At 42.7% G+C, this 27,815-nt stretch overlaps 1 protein-coding gene across 2 annotated transcripts in view; it reads left to right on the top strand.

Moving 5' to 3' along the window:
- The first annotated feature begins 12,580 nt into the window (after positions 1–12,580).
- The window catches only part of SPTB (spectrin beta, erythrocytic), a 137,648-nt gene continuing 122,413 nt past the window's right edge, over positions 12,581–27,815 (top strand). For both annotated transcript variants that reach the window (XM_010383706.2, XM_010383705.2), the window contains exon 1: positions 12,581–12,716. The gene's annotated coding sequence lies outside the window, so the exon portion shown is untranslated. The remainder of the gene's footprint in view (positions 12,717–27,815) is intronic.

The raw sequence follows: 27,815 nt of genomic DNA on the forward strand, positions 1-27,815 counted from the left end.
AAATTCATGATTGTGTCTCATCCCAAGAGATTCTGATTTACTGGTGTAGGATGCAGCACAGACAGTGGGGATTTTTAAAAGCTAATATAGCAGTAGGCAAAGTTGAGAATCCACACGCTAACGTAGTCAGCACAACTAACACAATCAGCTTCAATCAGTGAAGCTGAAACAGTGTCATAATACTGTCATAAGACAGTAGAGGGCAGAGTTGACTTACATTTATATAGAGATAAACCATCTTGCATAGGAAATAGCAAGTAGTTAATAATGTAATTTTAACTTTGAACTTTGTGGTTGTCTTTTGCCATAAAGCTTTCCTTCACTGTTAAAGCAAAATTACTTTTTGTACATTGGAATTTACTGGGAAGCCCCTGGGGGGCAGTTGATCAATAAGGTCATTGTATAATTTATTGTCCAAACCAGTACGTTTCTGAGAGTGCAAGGGACCACTATTAACGATTATGCCAGGACAACAAGTGCAAACCTGTTTTGGGCAAACTGGAACATATAGTCACCATGTCTTATATGGGATCCAGGAGATGAGCTAGAATCTGTAACACAGCTTTATTCATTAAAACAACTAGTAGAAACTATGTACTTGTGCTGTGTACTTATGCTTATTAAAATCTTCAGCATTATTTTTGCGTATGTCCTATCTATCGATCAGTGTTTAGCATCATTCTAGGGATCTTGGGAAACAGAAGAGAAACTTTTTAAAGTATCAAGCGTTATACAATTTAGTTGGGAAGAGAAGACTGATACAGGACTTTGTTCTGGTATGTAAATCACAAGAACCCCTTAAAAGATCCTTTCAGTAAGCAGAATATAACAAGTAAAATAAATAATGAATTAGTGAGAGATAAACTGTAAATTATGTACATGCCGTTCTTGACTTGTTGTGGCTCCACTTAGAGTTTCTGGTCATGGTCCTTGCATGCCTCCAGCACTTCCAGTAGGCAGAGACCAGTTGAATTCCTGAACTGCTCTGGGTCTAAACCTTAGAAATTCTCTTCCTTGTGAGCATGGCTTCTCTATTCTCTATTTTCACAGCTTCTCTATGCCTTCTCTAACTCCTTAGGTAGTTAACCTCTATATCATTGATCTCCAAATTGAGTCAAGGAATTTGAGTATGAAAGGTATGATACAAATGGCAAAAAGCAAATAATATACTACGAACAATCATTTAAGTCAGCAACAAAAAGATCCCTCAAGTAGAGAAGTTTAGACCCCGTTTGGACACACAGATTGCCCATCCCACACGGAGATTCCTCTGTTGGGTGTTCCAACTACGCCACACGCTTTTTGACTGATAACAACCATGGTGGTGACCTGTATTTATGATCTCCCACAAGATTTTTTTTTCTACCAATTTTCAACTTCAAAACTGTTATTCACCATTTTTCTTTTTTCTTTTTTTTTTTTTTTTGAGATAGAGTCTCATTCCTTCCCTCTGACTGGAGTGCAGTGGCACGATCTTGGCTCCCTGCAACCTCTGTATCCTGGGTTCAAGTGATTCTCCCACCTCAGCCAGGATTATAGGCACATACCACCACATATGGCTAATTTTTGTATTTTTAGTAGAGACAGGGTTTCACCATGTTGGCCAGGCTGGTCTTGAACTCCTGACCTCAAGTGATCTACCGCCTTGGCTTCTCGAAGTGCTGGGATTACAGGTGTGAGTCACTGCACCTTGGCCACCATTTTGCATGTAAGAAGTTTATTCTCAGCCATGTGCAGTGTCTCACACCTGTAGTCCTAGCTGCTTGGGAGGAAGAGATGGGAGGATTCCTTGAGCTCAAGAGTTTGGAACCAGCCTGGGTAACATAACAAGACTCTGTCTCTCAAGAAAAGAAAAGAAAAGAAAAAAAACCTTTTTCTTCTTCTTTTGCTGACTTATCTTGTATGAATTCCTATTTGATATTTAACCTTTATTATAATTTGTTCTGCATTTTTTCATGTTTATTTGAGTAATATAGTTATCAAGGTTAATTAGGCAACCTTAGGAAACTCAAATAATTAAAGCACAGTAGTAAAGAAAACAAAGTTATAAGATCAATCCTGTCATAAACTGGTTAGGGTTTGCTATGGTTTGAATGTGTTCCCCAAAGTTCATGTCTTGGAGATTTAATCCCCAATGCAATAGTGTTGACAGGTGGGTTTTTTTTTTTTTTTTTTTTTTCGAGACAGAGTCTTATTCTGTTGCCCAACCAGGAGTGCAGTGGTGTGATCTTGGCTCACTGCAGCCTCGGCCTCCCGGGCTCAGGTGATCCTTCCACCCTAGCCTCCTGAGTAGCTGGGACTACAGGCATGTACCACCATGCCCAGCTACTTTTAAAATTTTTTGTAGAGCCTGGGTTTTGCCATGTTCCCAAGGCTGGTTTCGAATTCCTGAGCTCAAACAATCCATCCAGACAGATGGGATTTTGAGGGAGTTATTAGGTCATGAGGGCTCTGCCCCCATAAATGCATTCATCTTATTATCTTAGGAGGGCATTCATTATCAGGAGAGTGGGTTTGATAAGATCAGCCCCTTTTGTCCTCACGCTTGTTTGCTCTCTTGCTCTTCCACCTTTCCACCATGAGATGATGCAGCAGGAAGGCCTTCGTACATTCTGCTGCCATAATCTTGGACTTCCCAGCCTCCAGAAGCATGAGCCAAATAAATTCTGTTTATTGTAAATTACCCAATCCATGGTATTCTGTTATAGCAGCACAAAACAAAGTAAGGATTGTTTCTTTCCACAGCCTCAGGTTGCGTCCAGTGGCCAGTGTGATGGCTTGACAGGTCTTCCCATTGCTCATGGGATGGACTGGTAAGGGACTAAGCATGGGTCAGGCAACTACATCTTCCACACTAATGATGGGATCCCTGAATGAGCAAAACAGATCAGCTGAGCCAGTTTTGTATAAAAAGAATAGTTTATTGTTTTTTTTAAAAAATCTTTGTGGCACAGTTATTTCATTATCTGAGTTATTGATGAGAATATTCAGACCTTGTTTTCCTTTAGTGCACTGCTGTTTTGTTCTTGCCCTCACCATCCTCTCTATCAAGGCTTGTTCACAGATAAGGATCTCATATCTGCCATTTATATTTTACTATATTTTCCCCCACATTGAAAACAACTTTATTCTTTATTATGAAATATTCTATGCTTATCAAAGACCCAAACCTCTTAGAAAAATAGAGAAGGAAGTAAGAATTACTCTGAATCCCACCGTCTAGAAATCACTTAGATTTTTTTGGAGTATCTTTCCTGATATGAAATGTCTCATTTCTTAATCAAATAGAAATTATTTACAGCCTACTTAAAAAAAATCAACAGTATGTCATGACATCTTTCCCTATCAGTAAGTATAAAACCACATCACTTAAATGGCTCCATAGAATTTATATGTGTGTATTGTGTGTGTGTGCATTCACACCATAATTGGTTTAACCAATCCCATTTTGATGAACATTGAAGTGATTTCCAATTTTTCATTATTATAATGAACATCTACTATGTTCTTAGCATAAGTGTAAAATATAGAAAGCTAAAGCTAAAAGAATCCTTAGAGACCAGCTAGTTCAATGCCATCATTTCGCAGAAGAGAAACTGAGGTATAGAGAGGTTAAGAGGAAGTAGAATCCAGGTCTTTTGCCTTTACATCTACTGATCTTTCTGGTTTACCCTGCTACTATCTTAAAAAAAAAAAAAAATTACTTGGCTCTTAAAATGTCACTAAGTGGAACCGACTTTTTTTTTTTTTTCTTATGCTAATAGCCAAAATATCCTACCTTAAAAGCCAACTCCTCCCAGGGTCATTGCGTTTTAAGATTTGTTTTTAAGGCTGGGCGCAGTGGCTCACACCTGTAATCCCAGCACTTTGGGAGGCCTAGGCGTGTGGATTACCTAAGGCCAGGAGTTCGAGACCAGCCTGGCCAACATGGTGAAACCCCGTCTCTACTAAAAATACAAAAAAAAAAAAATTAGCCGAGCATGGTGGCATACGCCTGTAATCCCAGCTACTTGGGAGGCTGAGGCAGGAGAATCACTTGAATCTGGGAGGCGGAGGTTGCAGTGAGCCAAGATCTCACCATTGCACTCCAGCCTGGGTGACAAGAGCAAAACTCTGTTTAAAAAACAAACAAACAAAAAGATTTGTTTTTAGTTATGAAATAAGTTAGCAGATTCCTGTACTGTCTTTGGAATGAAGGCAGGATAGGGATATGCTGAGTATTTGAAATATATGGGGCTGGTGTCTACTTGTTTATTATACCTGGCAGTATTTAGTAGAGGAGAAGGGTGAGGGTGGAGAAATAGAGTTAGCAGCAGTTGGGGTCAGTAATGGAAAACAAATTCCCACTCACAGTTTGGAACTCCTCCCAAAAGAAGAGTCTACAGCTTTCCTTTGGTTCAGTTTCTGCTATGGAAGGTCAAGAGCTGGGTGCATAAGTGCATTTTTTTTTTTTCTTTTTTGAGACGGAGTCACGCTCTGTCGCCCAGGCTGGAGTGCAGTGGCCGGATCTCAGCTCACTGCAAGCTCCGCCTCCCGGGTTTACGCCATTCTCCTGCCTCAGCCTCCCGAGTAGCTGGGACTACAAGCGCCCGCCACCTCGCCCGGCTAGTTTTTAATATTTTTTTTAGTAGAGACGGGGTTTCACCGTGTTAGCCAGGATGGTCTCGATCTCCTGACCTTGTGATCCGCCCGTCTCGGCCTCCCAGAGTGCTGGGATTACAGGCTTGAGCCACCTCGCCCGGCCATAAGTGCATTTTGATTACTAAGATGGAGGTGGAATAGAACAAGCAGCACAGAGTTGTTACTCTGTACATGCTTAGCATAATGCGGGGCTAAATTCTTGACTTAATTAATGACTTAAAATATTAGGTTATAGTATGAATCATCTACTTTAAATATCATGGGATTTGTTAATTTAAAAATCACGAGATACTGCTCCTTGAATAAATGATGCTTTAATAAGCAAGACATTTGGATTTCTATGTGATCTTTGTAAAACTACTTAAACTCTTTCTTAATTTCTTTATATAGCAGTAAGGATAATGATAGCAGTTTACTTCATGAAATTGAATAAAAATGATATAAGGCATTTGGAAGAAAGAAAATGATACACTTTTAAAAATAGAATTTTTCATACAAAAAAGAAAATGAGGAAAATGATATTTCTGAGAAGACCCACTTATATTCTGTATGAATTCTATAAAACATATCATGTTTGAATTGAATCATAGTTTCTTGTAGACCAACCTTAAAGCACTGAAGAAATATCCAAACAGAGAAATTGAGCAGTTGTAGAAATACTCCATAGAAAAGAAAATGAGATGAATTTGCAGAAGTAATGGAGTCTTTTATTGCAATATCTTTCCAAACTTTATTGAAAATTTCCCAAAGGTCTTGGTTAATATTAAGAACAAATATTTGTAAATTTGGAAACTGCTCACTAACAAATAAAAGCAATTAACAAGACCATTTATGCTGGCAGTAATTATCATATAAACCAAATTTGTTTTATTGGTTAAACTGTTAGAACTCCAGCTGTCATTCCATATTAACAAATTTGATTTTTTTAAATTATATTTTCTACCTTTGATTTGAGTTCCTGCCTTGATAAATATTAATAAAGGAAGAGAATGAAGTTTTCAGGGTTAGTTACTCTCAGCTATCTACTTGCAGACTACCCACTCCGTGGAGTACTCAAGGTAGAGTGTTAATATCAAAACAACATTAACTCACTCTTTATAATGCGTTTGGATTCATCTTCCTATGTTCTTAATCCTGCGTACTCAAGGCTTTGGCATATTGGAGTATGGGAGTTGGAGCAGGGCCATTGCCCGAGGATGAGGACGGAAAATGACACTAAGAGGGTGGAGCAGACAGAGACAAAAGCTAACCGAATCATCATTATTGTGTTTGCTATCCCTTGTTATAAAGACGTTGGAAGATGGCAGACCCCTGCCTCCATAGATGAGCTCAGTGGTAGCTGTGAACATAAAACCTACTCGATTGACTCCATTTCTCACCCACAGACAATAAGTTAGGTATGGATGCATTAGGGAAGCTGAGGACCTGGTGAAATTCAGGCACAAATATTGCCAGCTATGTTTCAGGGAATGTGAATTCATTTAAATAACCTTATTCAAACATAGATAGGAAAGTCAGTCTCCTGAAAAAAATCACAAATATACATTTTTAAGCCAAATAGAAATGACTTTTTGAATTACCTACTTCTTTGGTTGATCTCCAAGATTGCAATCTCCTTTAATTTCCATAATGTGTTCATTCATTTATTTACTCATTTGCTCATTAGGCCTTTATTGAGTATATCTTTTGTGTCGGATACTATGCTAAGTGCTGGGAATCTTACAACTATATCCTGAAAAAAATGGGCAGCCACTGGCTGATTTAAAGAAGCAGAGTGACAGGACCAACTTTCCTTTTCAGAAAATGTACTTTGGCTACTATGTGGAAGCAGAATTGAAGGAGAGGGAAACTGGAGAACAGATCAACAGGTAAGAGGTTCCAGAAACAATTCATTGTGAGAAAAGATGAGGCTGTGTTATGGACTTAATTGTATCCCCCTAAATTCACATGTTGAAGTCTTAGATCTCAATGCCTCAGAAAGTGACTGTATTTGGAGATAAGGCTTTACAGAGGTAGTGAAAGTAAAACTGAGGTCATATGGATGGACCCTAACCAAATATAACTCATGTCCTTATTTAAAAAAAAAAAAAAAAAAAAAGGAGATTAGGACATAGATGCACAGAGAGTGGAGACTATGTGAAGACAGAGGGAAAAGACAGCCCTCTACAAGCCAAGGAGAGAGGCTTCAGAAGAAATCAACCCTGCTGAAACCTTGATCTTGGACTTCTAGACTCTAGTACTGTAAGAAAATTATTATCTGTGTTTGAGCCACCCAGGATATGGTACTTTGTCATGGGAACCCTAGCAAATTAATACAGCCTTTGGAACAAGGCAACTGCTATAGGACATTAGCACCTACAGGCCCCAGTTCATCAGATACCCCAGTGTAAGTCTGCCATTATGTCTACTTAAGCTCATGTGAGGTGACAGAAAACCTAATCCTGTGTGGCAAGGAAAGATCAGGAACTGCAATATAAGAAAAGATGCAGCCAGGCATGGTGGCTCGCACGTGTAATCCCAGCACTTTGGGAGGCCAAGGCAGGTGGATCACGAGGTCAGGAGTTTGAGACTAGCCTGACCAACATGGTGAAACCCCGTCTCTACTAAAAATACAAAAATTAGCTGGGCATAGTGGCACATGCCTGTAATCGCAGCTACTCAGGAGGCTGAGGTAGGAGAATCACTTGAACCCGGGAGGTGGAGGTTGCAGTAAGCCACTGCATTCCAGCCTGGGCGACAGAGCGAGACTCCATCTCAAAAAAAAAAAAAAAGAAAGAAAAGAAAAAGAAAAGAAAAGATGCTCATTAATTTCCAAACCTGGTTAATGCCTCCATGGACTAGCAGATGACATAATGTAGATCTTGTTTTGCTTTTTCCTGTTATTGGTGGAGGGAAATTTGAAACTGGTGTCATCTGCCCCTTCAGAGGATGGTTCGTCTGGTATTTGCAAACTTGCTGCAGGCTTTCAGGTTCCTTCCGTAACCATTCTGTTTGAGGCATCTGAAGGGCAAGTTTGGTCCCTAATCCTTGGTTCCTCCATACTGTAAATGGCAGGCTTTTCCAATTGGTCCTGCTGCTTCTTTGTCTTTGAAAGTTGTGGACAATGTGATGCCTCTAGATGTTTCCAAAAATAAAATGGAAATTTCACCTTAATTTTATGAAATGCATCTCTTTGCAAAAGGGTAAAGAAGAAGGGAAGTAATGATTTTTGAGCTATGGGCACTATTCTGATGATTTCTGAACATTATCATGAGTTCTTGATTCCTCCATTGTTGTTGGCGGGGATTTGAGTTTGTACTGAGTGGAACTTCAGGTTTGTTTGGTTTGGTATTTACATTTTTCAGTAGCTTTTCTACATATATATTAATTTCTAAATTCAAGTGGCTCATTTATTTCACACAAATAACTTTGGTTATGTGATTCAGTTTTTTGTTGTTGTTTTTATTTTTGTTTTAGGTAGGGTCTTGCCCTGTCACCCAGGCTGGAGTACAGTGGTGTGATCATAGCTCACTGCAGCTTTGAACTCCTAGGCTCAGGTGATCCTCCCACCTCAGCCTCCCAAAGTGCTGGGATTACAGGCATGAGCCATTGCACTCAGCTCAAAATATTTTTAGGATCAATTTAATTCAAGGCCAAGCAAGTTGGTCTAGCTTATTATAGTTTTTGGTTTATGACTTATTTTTATTCAATGTCTTGGGTTTTATAAATAAAATCATAAACTTTAAAACTGTTCATAAAACTGTGAACTATATTTAAAAATCATCTGGCTGGCAACTGAGTTGGTTTTTATAATCTGAAAACTTATGTTTTTCTTCAACTCTGAGAATTTCTATTCTACTTTCCCATTATTGCCTTCTTCTACTCTCTTTCCTTTCCTTTTGTAACTTCTATTAAGCAAATATTGAACCTTGGGGGATTTTGCTTACATGACTTTCAACCATTTTCACATATTTTCCATCTCCTTTGTCTTTTGCCTGGTGTTTGGGGAAAATTTCTTTGGCTTCTGTTTCCACTAATTTGCCCTTCAAGTAGGTCTGTTCTGCTTCTCAACTAATGGATTTTCAATATCAGAAATGACTTTTTAAATTTCTAGGGTTTCTCACTGATTATTTGTTATGGATGCAATGTCCTTTCAAGACTTACTGATTAAAATTAAATTCATTTAACATTTATCTTGTTCCTTTTATTAATTTAGTTTCCTCTGATATTATTTCCTTTTATTAGTTGGGTTTGGGGCTTCTCTTTCATGGTATTGGTTCCTCTCTCCCCATAAGACATTTGGTGGTTGTTCCATCATCCCTTAATGTGGGAATGGGCTTTTCTCCTCTTTCTGCTTATCATAGCCTGTCTTCAGGGGCTGTGAAGAAGGATCAGGACATGCTATGCCAAGAGACTGAATGGTTTCCATCATTTCTTGGGACATGCTATGCCAAGAGAGTGAATGGTTTCCATCATTTCTTGGGGTCACTAGATCCCTGAGCCCTGCCCCTCGGGTCCCAGGATCACCACTAACTTTTTTTTTATCCCGCAGGCAAACACCTGATATATAATGTGAGCAGGACAGAGGAGGCTCCTAAGTGAATTATTCTGTCTCAGGGCCTTTCCTCCTCTTGTAACCTTTAACTCTTGCTTGCAACTTCCCTAAACTATTGCTCCTCCTGAATCTGTTCTGGTTTCCTCTGATTTTGTTTCTCTGTGAATCAGATCTTGCATCTTTTCTGTATCTCTGGATTTCTTGAACATTGTTGGAACACTGATCCCCCTTTTCCTTATTTTCCTGTGCTTTTAGATGCCTGTTTCAGACATATCTTTTAATGAAATTTGGGGTAGAAGAGAAGCTAACTGTGTGTATTCAATTCACCATCTCCATCCAATCTTTACTTTTTAATTTATTTATCATCTCTACTTATTATCAAACAATACAAGCTTATTGTGAAAAACTCAAAGACTATAGAAATGGAAAGTGAAATTTCCCTCTTATATTAGATGACTCTAACATAAGTCTCAGCTGGTATCTTCTTGGCCTCACCTGTTGGTTTCAGCTAGAGCTGAGTAGACAGTTCTATGAAGGCTTACCCCCCACTCTCTGGCTGTCAACATCTATTCTCAAATGCACACCTTCACTTCTGGCCCCAGAACTCTTCCAAATCTGCAGATTGCCTGTGTGGAGCTTGCTGGGTAGCTCGGAAGTGTAGGCTTTCAACATGGGTGGGAGAACAGTGGGGGCAGTCCCTTGTCCAACCAGGATGAGGGCCAATATCCTATCCTTCACATAGACAATTCCAAGAGCTATTCTATACTCTTCTGAGGAAGTCCCTTCAAACTTGATCCCTATTGCGCACAACAATGACCTTGATAATGAACCTATGTACGTGTTTCCTTCTCCCTTCTTTTTTTTGAGACAGTCTTGCTCTGTCAGCCAGGTGGGAGTGCAGTGGCATGATCTTGGCTCACTGCAGCCTATGCCTCCCAGGTTCAAGCAATTCTTCTGCCTCAGCCTCCCAAGCAGCTGGGATTACAGGTGCGCACTACACCCAGCTAATTTTTGTATTCTTAGTAGAGATGGGGTTTCGCCATGTTGACCAGGCTGTTCTTGAACTCCTGACCTCAAGTGGTCCACCTGCCTCAGCCTCCCAAAGTGCTGGGATTACAGGCGTGAGCCACCATGCCCAACCTTTCTCCCTTCTTTTACTCTCCCAATTTCTTATTCCTGGTCACAGAGATCTGTTCCCCTTTCCCTCTTATTTGACAATGCCCTTTTCCTCACTGCAAACCTAAATTTCCTCTATCCCTCAGTTCTGATTTATCATTTCACTGTAACTCTATTAGTTGTAGAGCATTTGGAGATGCTGTCAGGATAACACGCTCTGTAGCAAATGAGGTTGTATTGAATTATTTAGCTTTCAACTAAAGTGGAGATAACTAAAGCAGCTGAGTTGGTTCGTAAAATGTTGGGGTAAACTGTCTGCTGATTTGGAGCTTTTATCATATTAATTTTTTCTTATGGTTGAAAATTATAAATTTTAAGGTTACAAAGAAAAATATGTATGCAACTATTTAGTTCAGTGCCACAAACCTATAGCTAAGGAGTTATCTGTTTTGCATAGTATAATTACGTAGCTGCAGAACCACCATTCTAGAGAACCATGAATTTATCTAATAAGTGTATTCATACAAGGTTTTAAAAAACCATAAATACATAATTTCCCTCCATTTTTTTCTATCAAAAATAGATCAAGGATTTCTGCTTGAGATATATAATAGTCTCAGCTTTTGAAGTTGGCCTGTTTTTCTTGAGCTTTCTTTGCCAGAATTTGACTTAAAATTTTTTTTTTCACCAAAAAGAACTTTCTGTCTTTAACTCAGTAATAGACAAATGCACTCTAAAATGTTGTCAACAAAGCAGAGGAGGGGATCACTGCTAATCTATTGGTGATCATCAATGTTTTTGTATCCTCTTTCCCATATTACTAGTGTCTCTTGGAAAATTGAGCTGTAATAAGGGTCCAGCCAAGAGGAGGGTGGAGTGAAGAATTCTGTGACTTTGTAATACCTGGGGCGTTTGTCCCACTCAGTATATCTCAGTGTCTAAATGCCCACCCTCAAGAAGTGGGACTGCAGCAGGAAGTGAAGTATCTTTGCATATGTTCAATATATAAACTAAACTCGAACATCTGGCAATTAAACACCCCTTTCCTGGGTGAATTCTGGAAAACAGCACAATTATCCTCCCAAGCAAATAACTGATGCTGCCTGTTAAGAACACCAGGCAGCATCAGTAAAGTTAAAACTTCTTTCTGCATCTATGCACTTTTAATCTTCACGGCTATTTCCATAATACCTGAGATTACCTGCGTTGATAGCTGGTGAGAAACCATTCCAGGCACCACAGGTGGAGTAAAGAGATGAAAGCTACCGCAAGGCGCACACGTAAACCTTACTGAACAATGACCTTGTATCGTTAGAAAGTCAAGAAAATTGACTGCCTTGCAAGCTGCCGGTGTTCTGTTGAGTCTCTCTCCGGGGGCAACTCGGAGATGCCTTTTTGGCACCATCGGTCCTAGAATTTCCTCTGGCCTGCTGCACCGCGCCTCATCCAGGCTTGCAGTGAGGCACCCCCCCTCGCCTGGAGACCCGGGCCGGCCAGGAGGTGCCAGTGGGCAGGTGTGGCAGCCTGCCTGTTGATTACAGTCTCTGCAATGTGGGAGCGCCTTGGGACTGCAGGCTGCGTGCCGCCAGCTTTGCCTGGTTCATCCTGACTACACTAGGTTTTCGGGCAGAAACAGCGACACCGAGCTCGGGCTGGGGGTGGGGGCCTCGGGCCCAGTGCCCGCCCCCTGCCCTCCCAGCGTCTGCTCTCACTGCCAGCCAGGAGAAGCCCGCCCGGGAGCGCGCTTTCTAATGCACCAGCCCCTGGGAACAATCTGTCCCTCCCAAACCCGCCACGGCGGGGGATCACCGCCCGGGTACCCGTCGCGCCCACCCTATGGCCTGAGTGTCTTTTTATATGTTTAAAAAACCGAACTGTGTGCAGTGGGGATGCAGGGCGGGAAAGGCTGGAGGGCTCGTTTTCGCCGCCAGGCTCGCCTCTCAGGGCTCACGAATTAGGCCCCAGCTAAAGTCCAACCCTCTTCTCGCCTCAGGGGGCTCGGGGTGGCGCGGGGTTAGGGGCAGTGAACGACGATGGGGGCGTCCCAGGCTCAGCGGCTGGCGGGAAGGCAGAGGCGGGTTCCAGTAGCCGGGCTGAGGCCCGGCAGGTGCCCACAGGCGCGGAGGCTGATTGGCAGGTGCGAGAGTGGGTGGGGAAGGCGGGGGCTGGGCCTGGCGCTGCGGGAGGCTGCGGCCCCGCCTCCCCGCCCCCGCCGCGGGACTATCTGGTCCCGGCAGCAGCGATGTCCCCCGGCAGGAATGTCCCTCCTCAGATAATGTTATTTATATCTCTGGGCGGGTCCGCGGCTCGGCAGCACCAGGAGCCCGGCGGCCGCTGTGCCAGGAGCCCCGCGCTGCCCTCCTTCCCCTCCGCCGCCGCCGCCGCCCCTGGGCTCGGGGTGGCCGCCGCTTCAGTCCCAGGGCAGGTGAGTCCCAGGAGGGCCCGGCGGCCAAGGGAGCTGGGTGCGGGTGAGCAAGGCTGGGACGCGCGGCGCCAGCTCAGAGGAGCGCTGGGCCCAGGGGGCGCATGACGCGCAGGGCCCAGGGGACCGGGTGGGAGTCCAGCCCCAGTTGCCGGGCGTGGGGTGGGAGGGGTGCGGGGCCCAGGAGGCCCGGCAGCTGCGGCAAAGATCATCCCGGGACGCGGGAACGCGCGCGGGCGTCCGAGACACTTGGTGCTAGCTTTGGAGAGCCGGATCCCGGAGAGGCCGTCACCCCTGGGCGCAGGAGAGGGTGACTGGGGTGCGTGTTCTCGTCCGCCTCCTCCAGGACCCCGGCCTGGGAGCGAAGGGGATCGCGCCTCTAGCCGGTTCGACCGCCGCGCTGCTCTCTCTGCCTTTTTCTGTCGGGCTTCTCGGCTCTGGGACCGCTCATATCCCTCTTCTGGGGTACTTGGCTGCGCTCTCCCTGGGCCGCCCAGCGCCCAGGCAGGAGGGACAGGTCAGGGCAGCAGAGGGGGCCAGTCCTCCGGGCGCTGGGAACCACGCGGAGAGTGACCCCGTGTAGACCGAGGGAGGAAAGATCCTAGTGCCCTAAGCCATACTTCAAGGACCCCAGCCTTCCTCTCCCAAAGAGTTCCTCTCTTTCTCTAAGCTTCTCTAGGCTACTCTACCCTCACCCTCCTCTCCAGTTTCCCCTCTTCCTCTTACTTGGTCTTGAGAAATAGCAGAAAGTGGGATAAATAATAGAAGCTGTAAAACAATCCCCAACTCCCACCAACTCATCCATACTTCCCAGGCTAGGGAAGCAGCTGCGGGGCTGGAGTACTGTTTCCCTGACAACGAGCTTCAGGTAGGGCCTTGAGTTATAGCCTATTAATATCCAAACCACTGTTTTCAGTGAGCAATTAGAGGCGCCAGGAGTAAGGAAAACGAAAAGAAGTCACTGTTTTTTGTACATCTAAATGTTAGATGCATCAGATTGGGGGGTGGGGTGGGGGGATATAGTGACAGTCTTTTTGTACTGAAAATTTCTGTGGGGAGAGACTAGGTTGTCACCTCCAGGTAGGAGGCAGTCATGCAAAACCCCTGCCTGGAGGTAGTCACGATCCGTGTTTTAGTTTCTAAGGAAAGAGATTCAGGCGGCTCCCTAATGAGAGGAGTTTGCAAATCAAAGATTTTTAGGCACAGCTCAACTGTCCACTGTCCTATCCTTAGCTTCACAGATGGCTCTGAATTTTATTCTAGAATTCCCTCTTCGCCCACCCCTTCCCCCACTATAACCCAAGACAGGTCATTTCTTATTTCGGGATCCAACTTCTATTCTTTTGCTCTGAGTCCCAGGTTCAAAAATGCAATTGAAAACACTTTTTTTTCCTAAGTGCAAAATGATTGTTAATGTATGCCGAATGTCCAGCACCTAACACAGCTAGGCCTGTGCTTGCCTGGAGGCTAGCAGGCTAGCCAGGAAAGGGAATGTTAAACTTACATTGAAGAAGAGCCCACCAGCCTTGAAACCCACCAACTCCAGAGGTGGGTCATTTATACAGAATTTTATCAAAAACTCTAGAGTAAAGCACCATTGAAAGACATAAACCCTCATGAAAATGTGGTTTTAGACCCCTTAGCTGTTGTTCTTAGCTTTATCAGTGCCCCAGTGGCAATGATTGGGGATGAGCCAGTCCTATTAATCTTGAGTTCTGGGAAGACTCAGAGTCCACTAGTGGAATTGTAAGCACCCAAGGACTCCCAGGCATCCAGGATGGGCCTTGTAGCACAGGCATATCAAGTTCTCCTGAGTGGCTTGCCCAGAAGAGAGTTGGGATACCACCTTTGGCTCTGATCAATGCTTTTTCCAAGTGTTCTGAAGGTGTCCTATAGCAGAACACCTGCTAGATGACTAGTTTTTGGGGAGAAGGTATAACAGGAGCAAGACTTCTACCTGGGATCACATTTGGCAAAATAAAAATGAGTATTTTAGGCAAGCTAGGTGTGAATGAAAGTTATGAACTAGAGTCAAAGTCTGACAGGTCTGTCACAGCTCTGGAAATAAACTGTTTTTGGTAAATAAAAATAATAATAGCTTTTATTTATTCTGTCTTTTATGTTGTTGTACCCAGTACCTGGCTGGTAGTGAACCCTCAGTTAATCTTTGTTGAATGAATGAGGAAACCAACAAATGAATTCTCAGCATTTTCTTTATATTATCTAACTTAATTGTCATGATAACTCTATAAGGTAGCTCATATCAGCATTTTACAAGTAAGGAAACAGGTTCAGGAAGATTAAATAACCTGCCTCATATTACCCAGCTAATGAGAGATGGGTCCAAGATTCAAACTCAGTTTGTTTGATTCTACCTTCTTTTTAAGGTTAGATACTCAGCAGGGAATATAGAGTACGAGTTGGGAAGATTTGACTGTAGCATTGTCTTCTAGCTTCACAATCTTCATTCCTAGGACCTCAGGTAATAGTTCTGCTTATATCACAGGAGCTTAAAAAATATTGTCTGAAGACAATATTGGGCATTTATTTGCTCAGAGGTTTTTAGCCTTGCCCATTATTTTCAGGTCATTGTTTCAAGGACAGAACTATAATTTTGGCAGGAGTCAAAGCATGGATTTTTTTTTTTTTTTTAAAGAACAGATTTTCCTTTCAGTCCTGGAAGTGGCCAGGAGGGCTTGATGATACATAGGGACAGTGTGATAGGACAGAGGATGACTATAAAAAATTCATGAGGCAAACACTATTGGAGAGGGAAGGGATTTTGGAGGTCACTGAACCCAGTCTTCCATGTGCGTACTTACTTGCTTAAAGGCATGTACTAACTGCATGTACCTGATCATTGATGTGTAGCTATGGCACCCATACTTCTTATTACTCAAGCTCACTTCTTTCCTGTCTCACTCTCAAGGCCAATATGGTTTATTTCCTGAAGTTCTGCCTAATCAAACTTCTGAGATTTTATTTCCTTTGGAGGAGATTATGAGAGGATGTGTTTTAATATCCAGTACTTTCATTTTAGTGAAATCTTAAAGAAAAGGTATTGAGGATAAGCAGGAGAGAAGGCAGTCTCAAGCATTAAACTCTAAACTGTTCTATAATCTCCCCCATTGCTTGTAAGGTGTACACATGTATACATTTTAAAACAATAGTTACGCACATTATAATCTAGAGACAAGAAATCTTAAGTAATTATGTCCATTTTTGGGGGGCATGGGGAAGGACTTTAGAGAACTATTGAGACTGTCAGATATGTGTTTTAACCTAAACCCAATCACCAAATTGCTCTTGAAGAGCAGCACTTTAATTTCAAAATCAAACACAAAATTTTACTCTCTGCTCAAGACCTGAAAAGGTAGGAAACACAACCAATGGGAGATTTAAAGTAGAGATGGGGTTTCACTATGTTGGTCAGGCTGGTCTCAGGAGTTCAAGACCAGCCTGGCCAACCCCATCTCTACTAAAAATACAAACATTAGCCAGGTGTGGTGGTGGGCACCTGTAACACCAGCTACTCAGGAGGCTGAGACAGAGAATCACTTGAACCTGGGCAGTAAAGTTTGCAGTGAGCCAAGATTGTGCCACTGCACTCCAGCCTGGACAATAAAGCGAGACTCTGTCTCAAACAAACAAACAAACAAAAAGTGTTATAAAAAAGCCAGGTATAGTGGCTTATGCCTATAATCCCAGCTACTTGGGAGGCTAAGGGAGGAGGATTGCTTGAGCCCAGGAGTTAGAGAGATTGAACTATGATTGTGCCACTGTACTCCAGCCTGGACAACAGAATGAGGCGCCATCTCTAATTCATGAATTAATTAAAAAGTGATTTAAAATACATTTCTTTGTTATGGAATTTTAAAATTATGGAATTTTAAAAAATAACCTCAGATCTACAGATTAACATTTATCAATGAACTTGGGAGGATCAAGAGTGAAAATAACTGTGCTATGTGGGCTGATGAGAAATTTGATTATATAATGAGGACTGGCAGGGAAGTTCATGGATACTGGTTTCTGAAACCATATGGATATCACAAGCCAAAAATGACTGTGGAAAGAAGAATTTCATCTTTGAAGTAGCTTGTATTGACTCAGTTGGTTTTAACACACAGATCATAGGTTATTCCTCTGTTTTAGATAAGAAATCTGAGGAGGAAGAGTAGATGCAGTGGTCTGAGTGCCAGAATCATCATGTGGCATTTGCTGGGTTTATCACAGAGATGCTTCCTTCTTCACCCCATTAGGTGAAGGTCACCTGTTTTGGAGATGGAGATAGTGATTGAGGAAGAGCGTAGGAGGCAGTCAGGAAAATTCGCTGTCAGATCTGGCTCCGCTCACGGATTGCCAACTCCCCTTGGTAAATATTTAGAAAATGCCATAGCGTGTTTCCCTCTGTTGCTGCGTGTATTTCTTAATTCACAGCCAAGTGATCCAAATTCTTCCATTTTCAGCCAGCCTCAGCTGAATATCAAGCCACCAGGGATCCCTAGCCTTTATAGCTCCCGTAGTCTTAGAGGTGGTCACAGACAGAAAATGCTTCCTTAATGAATTGTCTGCCTAGCTTATCAAATTCCCAAACCACTTTTCATTTTTCTCTTTCTTTTTCCTGGTTACAGGAAATATTACAAAGCCCTCTTCTTCCTACCTCAGCAAGTCCTTCTCAGGCTTTGGCATAATGTTTTATTTCCACACCATACCTGTGCAGACCTGGCTGAGGGTAGAATTACAAGGGCAATTACAACTCAGACATATACCATGTGAGCAGTGGGGGCAAAAGTGGGCTTCCTTTCTTTCATTTGGATGGTATAAATTTAGCAAGTGAAAAGGCACAGGGCTAGAAAAAAATAGGCTTTGCATTGAACTGGGCTCAGATCATCCAGGATATTTATGAAGAGAATAACAGGGCACCTTGACAGCTAAAGAACAATAATTGCTTCGAATTATAGTCAACTTAGGAGTTTCCACCATTGTGAAAAGGAGAAGAAACTTGAATAATTCTGAAAATGAATACATTGAAAATAATTTCCATTTGTACCAGACTTAAATATGGGCGTGTCTCATTTGAGAATTTATAGCAATTCAAATAAAACAAAGCATACTTTAAAGGCATGAATTATGTGGACCAGAAAGAAGTCTGTAACCTTATTCTGTCCCTCTTTCGAGTCCCAGCCTGTTTCTAGAAGAACCCTAGGAATGGCAATTAATTTCACCTTCTGGCATATTTCTGCAAGGGTAGAAAAGCAAGAAAAGGCCTTTCATAATACTGACTTCAAGTCATAAGCCATAGAGAGTTAGAGGTAGAAAGGCCTGATAAAGAATTGAGATGTATTCAAAAAGAGCAGACATTGGGTGTCTACCACGTGTCTTACACTATTATGCTATTATGTGCTGAAGACACACAAAGAGATCAGATGGAGAATCACTGATCTGGTGCGAAAATGGCCTTGCAACCAAGCAATGATTCAACAGGATGCCTGAGAGAGAGGGCGCACAGAAGGAAACATTTCATTCAGGTTGGGGAATCCCAGAAGACCTTTGAAAGTGCCTAGGATTTCCCTAATGGAAGAAGGGAGGATGAGGGGGCCTGCGAGTGGGGGTTTAGGCAGTTGTCTAGCACAGACAATAAAGCATGATTAGATTAGGGGATGAAGCATAGTTCCACATGGCGGAAGTGTGACCAGAAAGGTGGTTGGGGTTCAGCCTGTGAAGAAGTTTGAGTCACTGGAAGTTTTTAAGTCGTGAAGGGGTGTGATGAAATCTCTGTTGACAAAACTCACCAGTGGCAGTGAAGAGAAAGTGAATTAGATCCCAGCCAGTACAGGATGATGATCACAGATAACTATAGTCCACTCAGTTTTCAGCATGCCTTTGTCTACACGTCATCTTATTTTATCTTATGATGACCGTGTGAAGGGAAGATCTGATTATTCCTGGTTTCCAGTTACAAAACAGGATTAGAAATGTACATTTATATACTCAAGATCCCTCTAGTAGTTTATTCCAAAATGTGACTTTGACCCAGTTGCCTAGTTCTGAGGCTGGGGCTGTTTCCAGATCTTCTCAGTGGAGTAATTGAATATTCTGGGCCTTCTGGTTGAGACCACGTTTGCTTGTTTTCTTCAGCAGAATATTCCACCTAAGTTCATTGGTTCCGGAGAGAAGGAGGGAGATGCTTGTTAACAGTATTACCCTTTACCATAGCCACGGAACCTCAAGAATGGCCCTACAGAGTATGCACAGATGATGTTCCAAAGCATAAATTAATAGATTCTCAGTAGCATGCCATAGATAAATGAAGGGTTCATCTGCCTGTTAATTGATGTTTTGGCTTTTTCATTCCTTTACCCCAAATTCACTGGACATTATTGTGCTTATGCTTCATTTTGGACTTCAACAGCCTCTTTTTGTCCAGTGATCTTGAGGGCCTTGATTTGTACCTATGTCAGTCTTCAACAAATATTTACTGAGCTCTTGTTTAATTTGCCAGACATGCTGTAGGCCCAGGGGATGTAACAGTGAATGTGGCAAAAATGTCTGATGTCATAGAGTGCACATTGTAGTTAGGGGACAGAGGAACTAAATGACAAGCAGCAGACAAAAATATATATTGTAATTTCAGGCGCTAAAAAGAAAAATAAAGCAATGTGAAGGGAAAGAAGGGTGGTTCTACTATTTCAGGTAGGGTGGTATCTGATGGGGCTTCATCTGGGCTGAGACTCAAATGAAGTGGGGAGAGGGGCATGGGATGTTTGGGAGAAGAGATTCAGGTTGAGTGGTAGTCTGTTCTCACACTGCTAATAAAGACATACCAGAGACTGGGTAATTTATAAAGGAAAGAGGTTTAATTGAATCACAGTTCAGCATGGCTAAGGATGCCTCACAATCATGGCAGAAGACAAAGGAGGAGTAAAGGCATGTCATACGTGGTGGCAGGCAACACAGCATGTGCAGGGGAACTGCCCTCTATAAAACTATCGGATCTCATGAGACTTACTCACTATCACGAGAACAGCACATGAAAAACCCACCCCCATGATTCAATTACCTCCCACAGCGTCCCTCCCATGACATGTAGGAATTATGGGAGCTGCAATTCAAGATGGGATTTGGGTGGGGACACAGCCAAACCATATCAAGTGAGAAGCCCCCAGCGTGGGACCACTGCTGTGTCCAAGCAATGGCAAGGAGGCCAGTGTGGCCTGAGTGCAGGGCGTCATGGGGAGAGCTGACCACAGTGCTGGAGAGAAAACTGGGTCTTGATGGTACAGGCTTTGTGATCTTTGGGTTTTAGCCCAAGTGTCATAGAAAGCCACTGGAAGTTGGGGGCAGGGGAGTGACTTGTTCAGATTTGTGTCTCAAGTGGATCTTTCTGGCTGCCCTAAGGAGGATTGACTGTGAGGCACAAGAGTGGAGGAAAGGAGTCCCATGAAAGCTACTGTGGTGTTTCAGGACTGAGAGGACAGATCAGGATGATAGTGCTGGTGAGATGCAGTTGGGTTCTGAGTATAGCGATTATGGGATTTGGATATAGAGGATGAGAGAAAAAGAGTAAGATGATTCCATTGTTTTTGGCCTGAACAACTGGACGCACAAAACGGCCGTTGACTGAGATCGTGATGTATTTTATCAAATGAACCATGGGCTATTTTTTTTAAATTCTGTTTTTGTCGAGGTGTTGACTTGGAATAGTCTCTGGCAGACTTTTCATTTAAATACACCAAAAAGGAGATGTTTTTATTTTTGGATAATTCATGACATCTGTTTGAAGTGAAGTCTTAGATGTGCTGTGTACTTTGTACTGGTACTTTTAGATCAGTCCCACAACGTTTATGCTATGTGATGGAGATTAAGATATGGGAGAAGCAAGATTGACATATATTTCACTTTATTTTTAGAAATGTTTTGAATTGGCTGGTTAAAGCCCAAATATTTTTTGATGCTTCCTTGTTGTCATATTTTAAAAACTTTTTAAATTATAAAATAAATTCATGTACATGGTTAAAACATATATCCATATTATACAAGGGTATACAATGAAGAGTAAAAGTCTTCCCCTAACTTTAGCCCTATTTCTAAGAAGGTACCATTGTCAGCAGTTTCTGTGTATGCTTTGAGAAGAATTCTTTTTACGTTCAAGCATTTGGCCTGATACATTTTAAGTCATAGCGTTAAGCTAGCAGCACCACGTATTTGAGTGGTAGTCTGTTCTCACACTGCATTAGGTTTCAGATTTAGTAGCCCTCAGGTTAAGCAACCTGGAGTCCACTTTCTATCAACTAAGGGTCTCGCTCTCCAAACCATCCCATACTGAACCACTGTGTTTATCATATAACACCCCTTCTCAAAAGCCACCAGTGGTTCTTCTCTGGGTCCCGGTAGAAATCCAAACTCAGAAACTTGGCTTTTAAGAGCCATTGTAATCTGGCACCAGTCTCTTTTTTTCTACTCTTTTACTACTTTCCATCACAAACTCTCTACTTAAACTAAGTTTCGCTGCTTCTGCTTACTGAGTCCTGAACATTTCTCCCAGATTTGGAGTGTTTTCCATCAGAACCTGGGTTCAAAGCTGTGTCTTCTTCCTGGAACACTCCATTCCACAGTAATCTCTCCTTTCTTCAAACTTGCTAAATTAGGGCTAGATACACATACCCTATTTGAACATAATCACAAATTCTTTTATTATTATAAACTTTCCTTGTATCTGTGTATTATTTGTTCAAATATATGCAACATAAAATTTACCATTTTAACCATTTTTAAGTGTACGTACAGTTCAGTGGCATAAGCACATTCACATTGCTGTGCAGCCATCACCATCATCCCACCCTATCATCATGAAAAAGATGGACTTTTTTCATCTTCCAAAACGCAAGCACTGTGTCCGTTAAACACTAACTCTCCATTCCCTCTCCCTCCATCTGTCTATGGACGCTTGGATTGCTTCTACTCTTGCCTATTGTGAATAATGCTGCTGTGAACATGGGTGGGCAGATATCTCCTCAAGACCTTGCTTTCACTTCTTTTGGACATATACCTAGATGTGAAATTGCTGGATCACATAGTAATTTTATTTATAATCTTTTAAGGAACCCGTCCATGCAATTTTAATATTTCCCCTTGGTATTTAACATCTCCAAAGGGAAGGGCAAAAATTTATTAACATCCTCATTTTGGGGGCCAAACTGAACTTGAGAAGTGTTTATTTCAGAACACTGTCTTTGGGTGATAGTTCGTCATCAAAGTTCTTGAATTTATTCATTTATCAGTTTGCCTATTTTTAGATTGTAGACTTTTAGAGGACAGGCAGGAGATGTTTAATTTGCTTTGTGGAGCATGTAGCCCAAGCTCAGGTGGGGAAGGGTGTAAATATTATGCAATGTTTTATTTCAGCTAAAAAATCTCCTTGAGCTGGATGACAAGAGTCTGGGTTGCTTCCAGCTCCTTTTCTCTTGCTGTTTGCCCTTGGGCAAAGAACTTCCTCTTTGACTTATTTTTTTTTTTTCTTCTTTTTCAGGGCTTTTTGTGTGTGTGATTGTGATGGTACCTTAACATTTATTATTATCTTTAAAATTTTCTTTGTGGATTCCTCTGCAAAACTTACATGTTGCCTTCTCTTCGTAACCTTGCCTGACAGCCCCTCTTCCTTACCAGGTCCTGGGGTAGCGCTGATTGCTTCCTCTTTTGTATTTTTACCGTACCTTTCTCATTCCTTTCTTACAGGTGGATCATCTTGTTTTGTAATTGTCAACTTGCCTTCTACACTGTTAGTTCAAGCTTCGTGCAACGGGGAACTGAGTCTCACGCTTAAAAACAAAACAAGGCAAAACAAAACAAAATTCAGCACCTAGAGCCATGCTTTATACGCAGAGGGGAGTGGATTAAAAATATTTGTTGATTAAAAAATTAGGCTGGACATGGCAGCTCACGCCTATAATCCCAGCACTTTAGGAGGCTGAGGTGGGCAGATTGCTTGAGCCCAGGAGTTTGAGACCAGCCTGGGCAACATAGCAAGACCTGTCTCTACAAAAAATTTTTTTTTAAAAAAGCTGGGCGTCTTGGTACGTGCCTGTAGTTCCAGCTACTCAGGAGGCTAAGGTGGGAGAATCACCTGAGCCCGGGAAGTTGAGACTTCAGTGAGCCGTGATTGTACCACTGCACTCCAGCCTGGGTGACAGAGTGAGACCCTGTCTCAAAAAAAAAAAAGAAAGAAATTTTCAAAATCTGACCAAGCACAGTGGCTCACACCTGTAGTCCCAGCTGCTTAGGAGGCTGAGGCCGGAGGATTGCTTGAGCCCAGGAGTTCAAGGCTGCAGTGAGCTACGATCATGCCACTGAACTCCAGTCTGGACTACAAAGTGAGACCCCATCTCAAAATACATATATTAATTAAAAATTTTTTTAAAAATTAAAGAATCATGTGGCCAGTTAGCTCAATTGGTTAGAGTGTGGAGCTCATAAAAAATTAAAGAATGAATGTTTGAAATTACATGTATCTAAGTTCGTCTAATTTTAACTTGGATACAAGACATTGTTATGCTAATAAGTTTATTATAACAACAAGTCAACCTTTATTGAGAAAGTTATGTGGTAAGCACTATGCTGAGAGTTTTCATGTGTATTTATTATTTACAATCAGACTTGGAAAGTTAACTTACCCATGAATACCCACCGAGTAAGGTAACAGCTGGACTTGAACCCAGTGTGTTTATTCTAGAGTGCTTGCTTTGAACCACTGTGCCTGCTCAAATTGGGGTGGAGGCCAACACTACATGACTTAATTCTCAGCGTTTCTTTTTTTTTTTTTTTTAAATCCTGCATCTTTAATGGTTTGAAATTAGAGAGGTAATTCATTGCATACCTTTATATGTTGCTTTATATTTGCAATGATTTAGCCTAATAGACTTGAATCCCTTTATTAGCTTTTAATAAATAATTAATGTTCTGAATCCTACTTCCAATGTAGTTATTTGACATCTGAGGATGGAGATGCTAATTAGTACTGCACGATATACCCACTCTCATAAGGCAGCTGTACCAAAACTGCTTTAGAAAAGGTCTGAATTATTGCCAAATGTGATAGCCTCCTTCCAGACCCGAGATTTCCAACTTCTCCACAACATTTGACCACTCTTCCATTGAACCTCTGCCCTCTCTGGGCTTCTGTGACCTGGGCCCTCCTTTTTCCCTCCCAGCTTCTTTACCACTGCTGCTACATTTGTTGTTATTGTTCCTTCCTCTCTGCCAGCTTTCAATTGTTGGGATTGCTGATAGGTCTGAATCCTTATCTCTAGTCTGACCTCCTCCTCAATCCCAGATCAGCTTCACAGCAGTCTGCTGCTGTCTTCATTTGCTTCTATAGAGATGTCTCAAGCTCACCATGTCATCCTGGGACTTCTCGCCTCCCTTCTTCACCCCAAATCTGCTTTTCTGCCTTTTTTTAAATATATATATATAGCTAGGTTCATGTTGTCACCATCCCCCCAAGTAAGAATCTCAGTACCATTTTTGGTCTCTCTTTCTCCCCCCGTACTTCCACATCTACTTGTCTGCTCATTTTTCCTCTAAAACTTTCAAATTAGTTCCTTTCTTTTAATTTCCACTGTCACTATTCTTATCTTATGTTTAAATAATTGGGCTTTAGGCCTTCAGTCTCTACCTTTCTAACCCATCCCACACCCTGACCTCAGAATTATTTTTAAAAACCTAAGTCTGACTGAGTCATTCTACTGCTTTAAAACCCTCAATGGTTCCCCATTGCCCCAAAATAAAGTGTAAAGGGGCAGGCAGGGGCCTCCGCAATCTGTTCTGACCTCCCTTCCTAGCTTCATTCCTTCTCCATTACCTTGCCTTGGGTGCTTGTGACTTGCTCAACTTCGGGCTCATTTTCCTGCCTCCATGACTTTGCTGCCACTTTTTCTTTTTCTTTCTTTCTTTTTTTTTTTTTGAGATGGAGTCTCGCTGTGTTGCCCAGGCTGGAGTGCAGTGGCACGATCTTGGCTCACTGCAAGCTCCGCCTCCCGGGTTCACGCCATTCTCCTGCCTCAGCCTCCTGAGTAGCTGGGACTACAGGTGCCCACCACCACACCCGGCTAATTTTTTGTATTTTTGGTAGAGACGGGGTTTCACCATGTTAGCCAGGATGGTCTCAATCTCCTGACCTCGTGATCCACCCATCTTGGCCTCCCAAAAGTGCTGGGATTATAGGCGTGAGCCACCGCGCCCGGCCTGCTGCCACTTTTTCTATGCCTAGAGTCTTTCCTCTCTTTCCTTAGCCATGAACTCTTTTTTTTTTTTTTTTTTTTTTTTGAGACAGAGTCACCCTGTTGCCCAGGCTGGAGGGATGAAGTACAGTGGCATGATCATGGCTCACTACAGCCTCCACCTTCCAGCTTCAAGTGATTCTCCTGCCTCAGCCTCCCGAATAGCTGGGATTACAGGCACCCATCACCATGCCTGGGTAATTTTTGTATTTTTAGTAGAGACGGGGTTTCGCCATGTTGGCCAGGCTGGTCTCGAATGCCTGACCTCAAGTGATGTGCCTGTCTCGGTCTCCCAAAGTGCTGGGATTACAGATGTAAGCCTCCACACCCAGCACAGCCATGAACTCTTACACATATATGCCTTAAGACCCCCATCAGCTGTAACCCCTTTTTGAAGCTCTCCTGAAACTTCTTTCCCTCTTCTGTGACCCCAGAAGACACACATTCCTTCCACTTTTGCTGTCCACACTGTAGCCTGGCTGGTCATGCACAGGCCTGACTCACCTCTAGATTATGAGTTCCTTGAGGAAGAGATGGTGTCTGATGTCCTTGGGGACACTCGTGCCCAACTCAGGATCTGGCTTATGTTCAGTGCTCAAGAAACAAGTTGAATTGGGTGATAGGGGGAGGTTTCAAGAATATTAGGCATTGTAAATAATCCAGAAATTAATGACCTATAAAAGATTATGAAGAGGGGCTAATGGAAGACACTATGGATGGGTTGGAGGTGAGGAGGGAAGAGGATTGCTTTAGACCTGAGTGGAGGCTGTCTTCTACCTCTATATTCTCCACTGTTTCCCATTTATCAGAGGAACAAATAATGGCTCATTTTAACTTACATCATCAGATATGTCTATTGCTAGAAAAATTTAGTTATTCATCCAGAATACAGTCACTCCCACCTCATTTTTCAGTGAATGTTTGAAGCTGACCCTCAGAATGCAGCTATGAAAGGCTCTTTGACTGTGCATTTCTGATCCATGGACACAAGATTTGTTTCATAACAATAAAGAGTTAAGAAAAACACTTCAGAAAAAAAAAAAAGGACTGAAAATTCCTGTATAGAGGTTTTATTTTTCTGGGTACAGTTAATCTGTTTACTTGTTTGTCCTTAAGGCATGTCAAAGTAGGAACTACCTTGTAATATATTACAGTATTTATTGGTTGGTTTGTTCTGCCCTCGTTTCTGCCTTACCCGGACAAAAAGTGAACCTCACCAATGGCTGGACTCACCCGAATTCTGCTTGCTCAGGCCTCTGAGTATGTTTTGTTTCTTTCAACAAAACTCTCTGTCATGGATGCACTCCCACTGCAATCCAGCTGCTCTCTTCTCCTGCCTCGTCCTGCACCCAGTGACTGATAGGAGCTGGTATTTAACTTCCAGAGGCGGTGAGTGGAGCTACGAGGCCTCTAAGTATGTGGTGGGGTCTGAGATGAGCTGATAAGCGGAAGGCCCTCAAAGGCCTTGGCAAGATGTGCCTGGGATAAAGAAGGGCAGGAGACAAAGTTAGGCCTTGTGAGGGGGACCTGAGGGCAGTGAGGCAGAGGAAGGGACTCAGCCAAGACAACTGAAGAACCCATTGAGCTCTGACGGGTGTCCTGAGGCCAGCGATAAGCAGACAACAGTCAGCAAACTCGATGGAGAGCTGACAGTGAGGGTGGGATAAACAACTAGCAGCTTCTAGAAGCTCCGGAATGTCATGAATGCCAGAGATCATCACCCCATCTCGAGGATTACTAGGTGCCATAGTGAAGGTCACCAGTAGGCTGACTATTGGTTAGTGGCCTCACTGCATACTCTTTGAGTGAACAGTCTTATTCATTTCATAGATGTTTTACTTTGTGGTGTTTTAGCCATGCCGTGGTCTCTGTTTTTCTCATTTAAAATCCAGCCTGCTGCTTGTAGAGTCCGTAGAGCAGGCTCTGCCTTTCTCTGCAATGTGAGTGTGTGCATTCTGTAACCGCTTTCTGGAACTATTGGGAAATCTTGATGCGCAAATGTTCAACCTAAAGTTGACGCAGGAGGGTTCTTCACTGTGTGAAGTGATGGGAGGAATGAAGGTGTTTGCAGGTACAGGGAGTGAAGTAAGATGGTAGAATCAAAGCAACTGCTCTGGGAGAGGAAGCCAGTATCCTCTGCAAGGCAGAGACCTATACCTGTGAGGGCAAACTGGGTCATTTGTGTTTCAAAGCTGTGTGGAATCACTTTGCCCAGGAGACTGAAAGAGTACTCCATGGATCCAGGCTAGCCAGGCCTTTCTTACCATGGTCGCTGGTGAGTCCAGTGGGTGTATGGTAGAGCTGGTACTCAGTACGGCGTCCTCAATGTAGTAACTCCATTGGCAGCCTCGGTTTAGCTGCTCTCACTGCATCTGACCCAGAAAACGCTCAGAAAATGACTGCAGTGAAACGCGTCTTCAAGGTGAAGCTTTGAGTCCAGGTGGGGGAGGGATGCGGAGTTGATCCCAAGGGTTCAATACTTCTAAATATGCTGGGAGTGAGCTTTGTTTATGCTCTGACCCAGAGGAAGTCACTTTACATCTCACCCTGCTTCTACCAGCGTAGAGTGCCTTCTGCTTGTTTTGCATAAGCTGTGTGCCTCCTCTGCAGAAGAGGCACAGAATGAATTGGGAGCTATAAAACTCCTGGCAGTCATAATTCTTTGTGAACAGCAGAGTCTGGTGAGCAGTGTATTTGGTTGGCAAGTGATCATTACAGTCTATACTTGGTTTCTCTGTCTGTAAGACGGTGGGAATGCTTTCTCACTGAAATGTGAAGGGGGTCAAAATGAAATCGTGTATACATTGTCCTTTTTCTAAGACCC

This window comes from Rhinopithecus roxellana, chromosome 5, assembly GCF_007565055.1.
Source record: "Rhinopithecus roxellana isolate Shanxi Qingling chromosome 5, ASM756505v1, whole genome shotgun sequence".
Taxonomy (NCBI): domain Eukaryota; kingdom Metazoa; phylum Chordata; class Mammalia; order Primates; family Cercopithecidae; genus Rhinopithecus; species Rhinopithecus roxellana.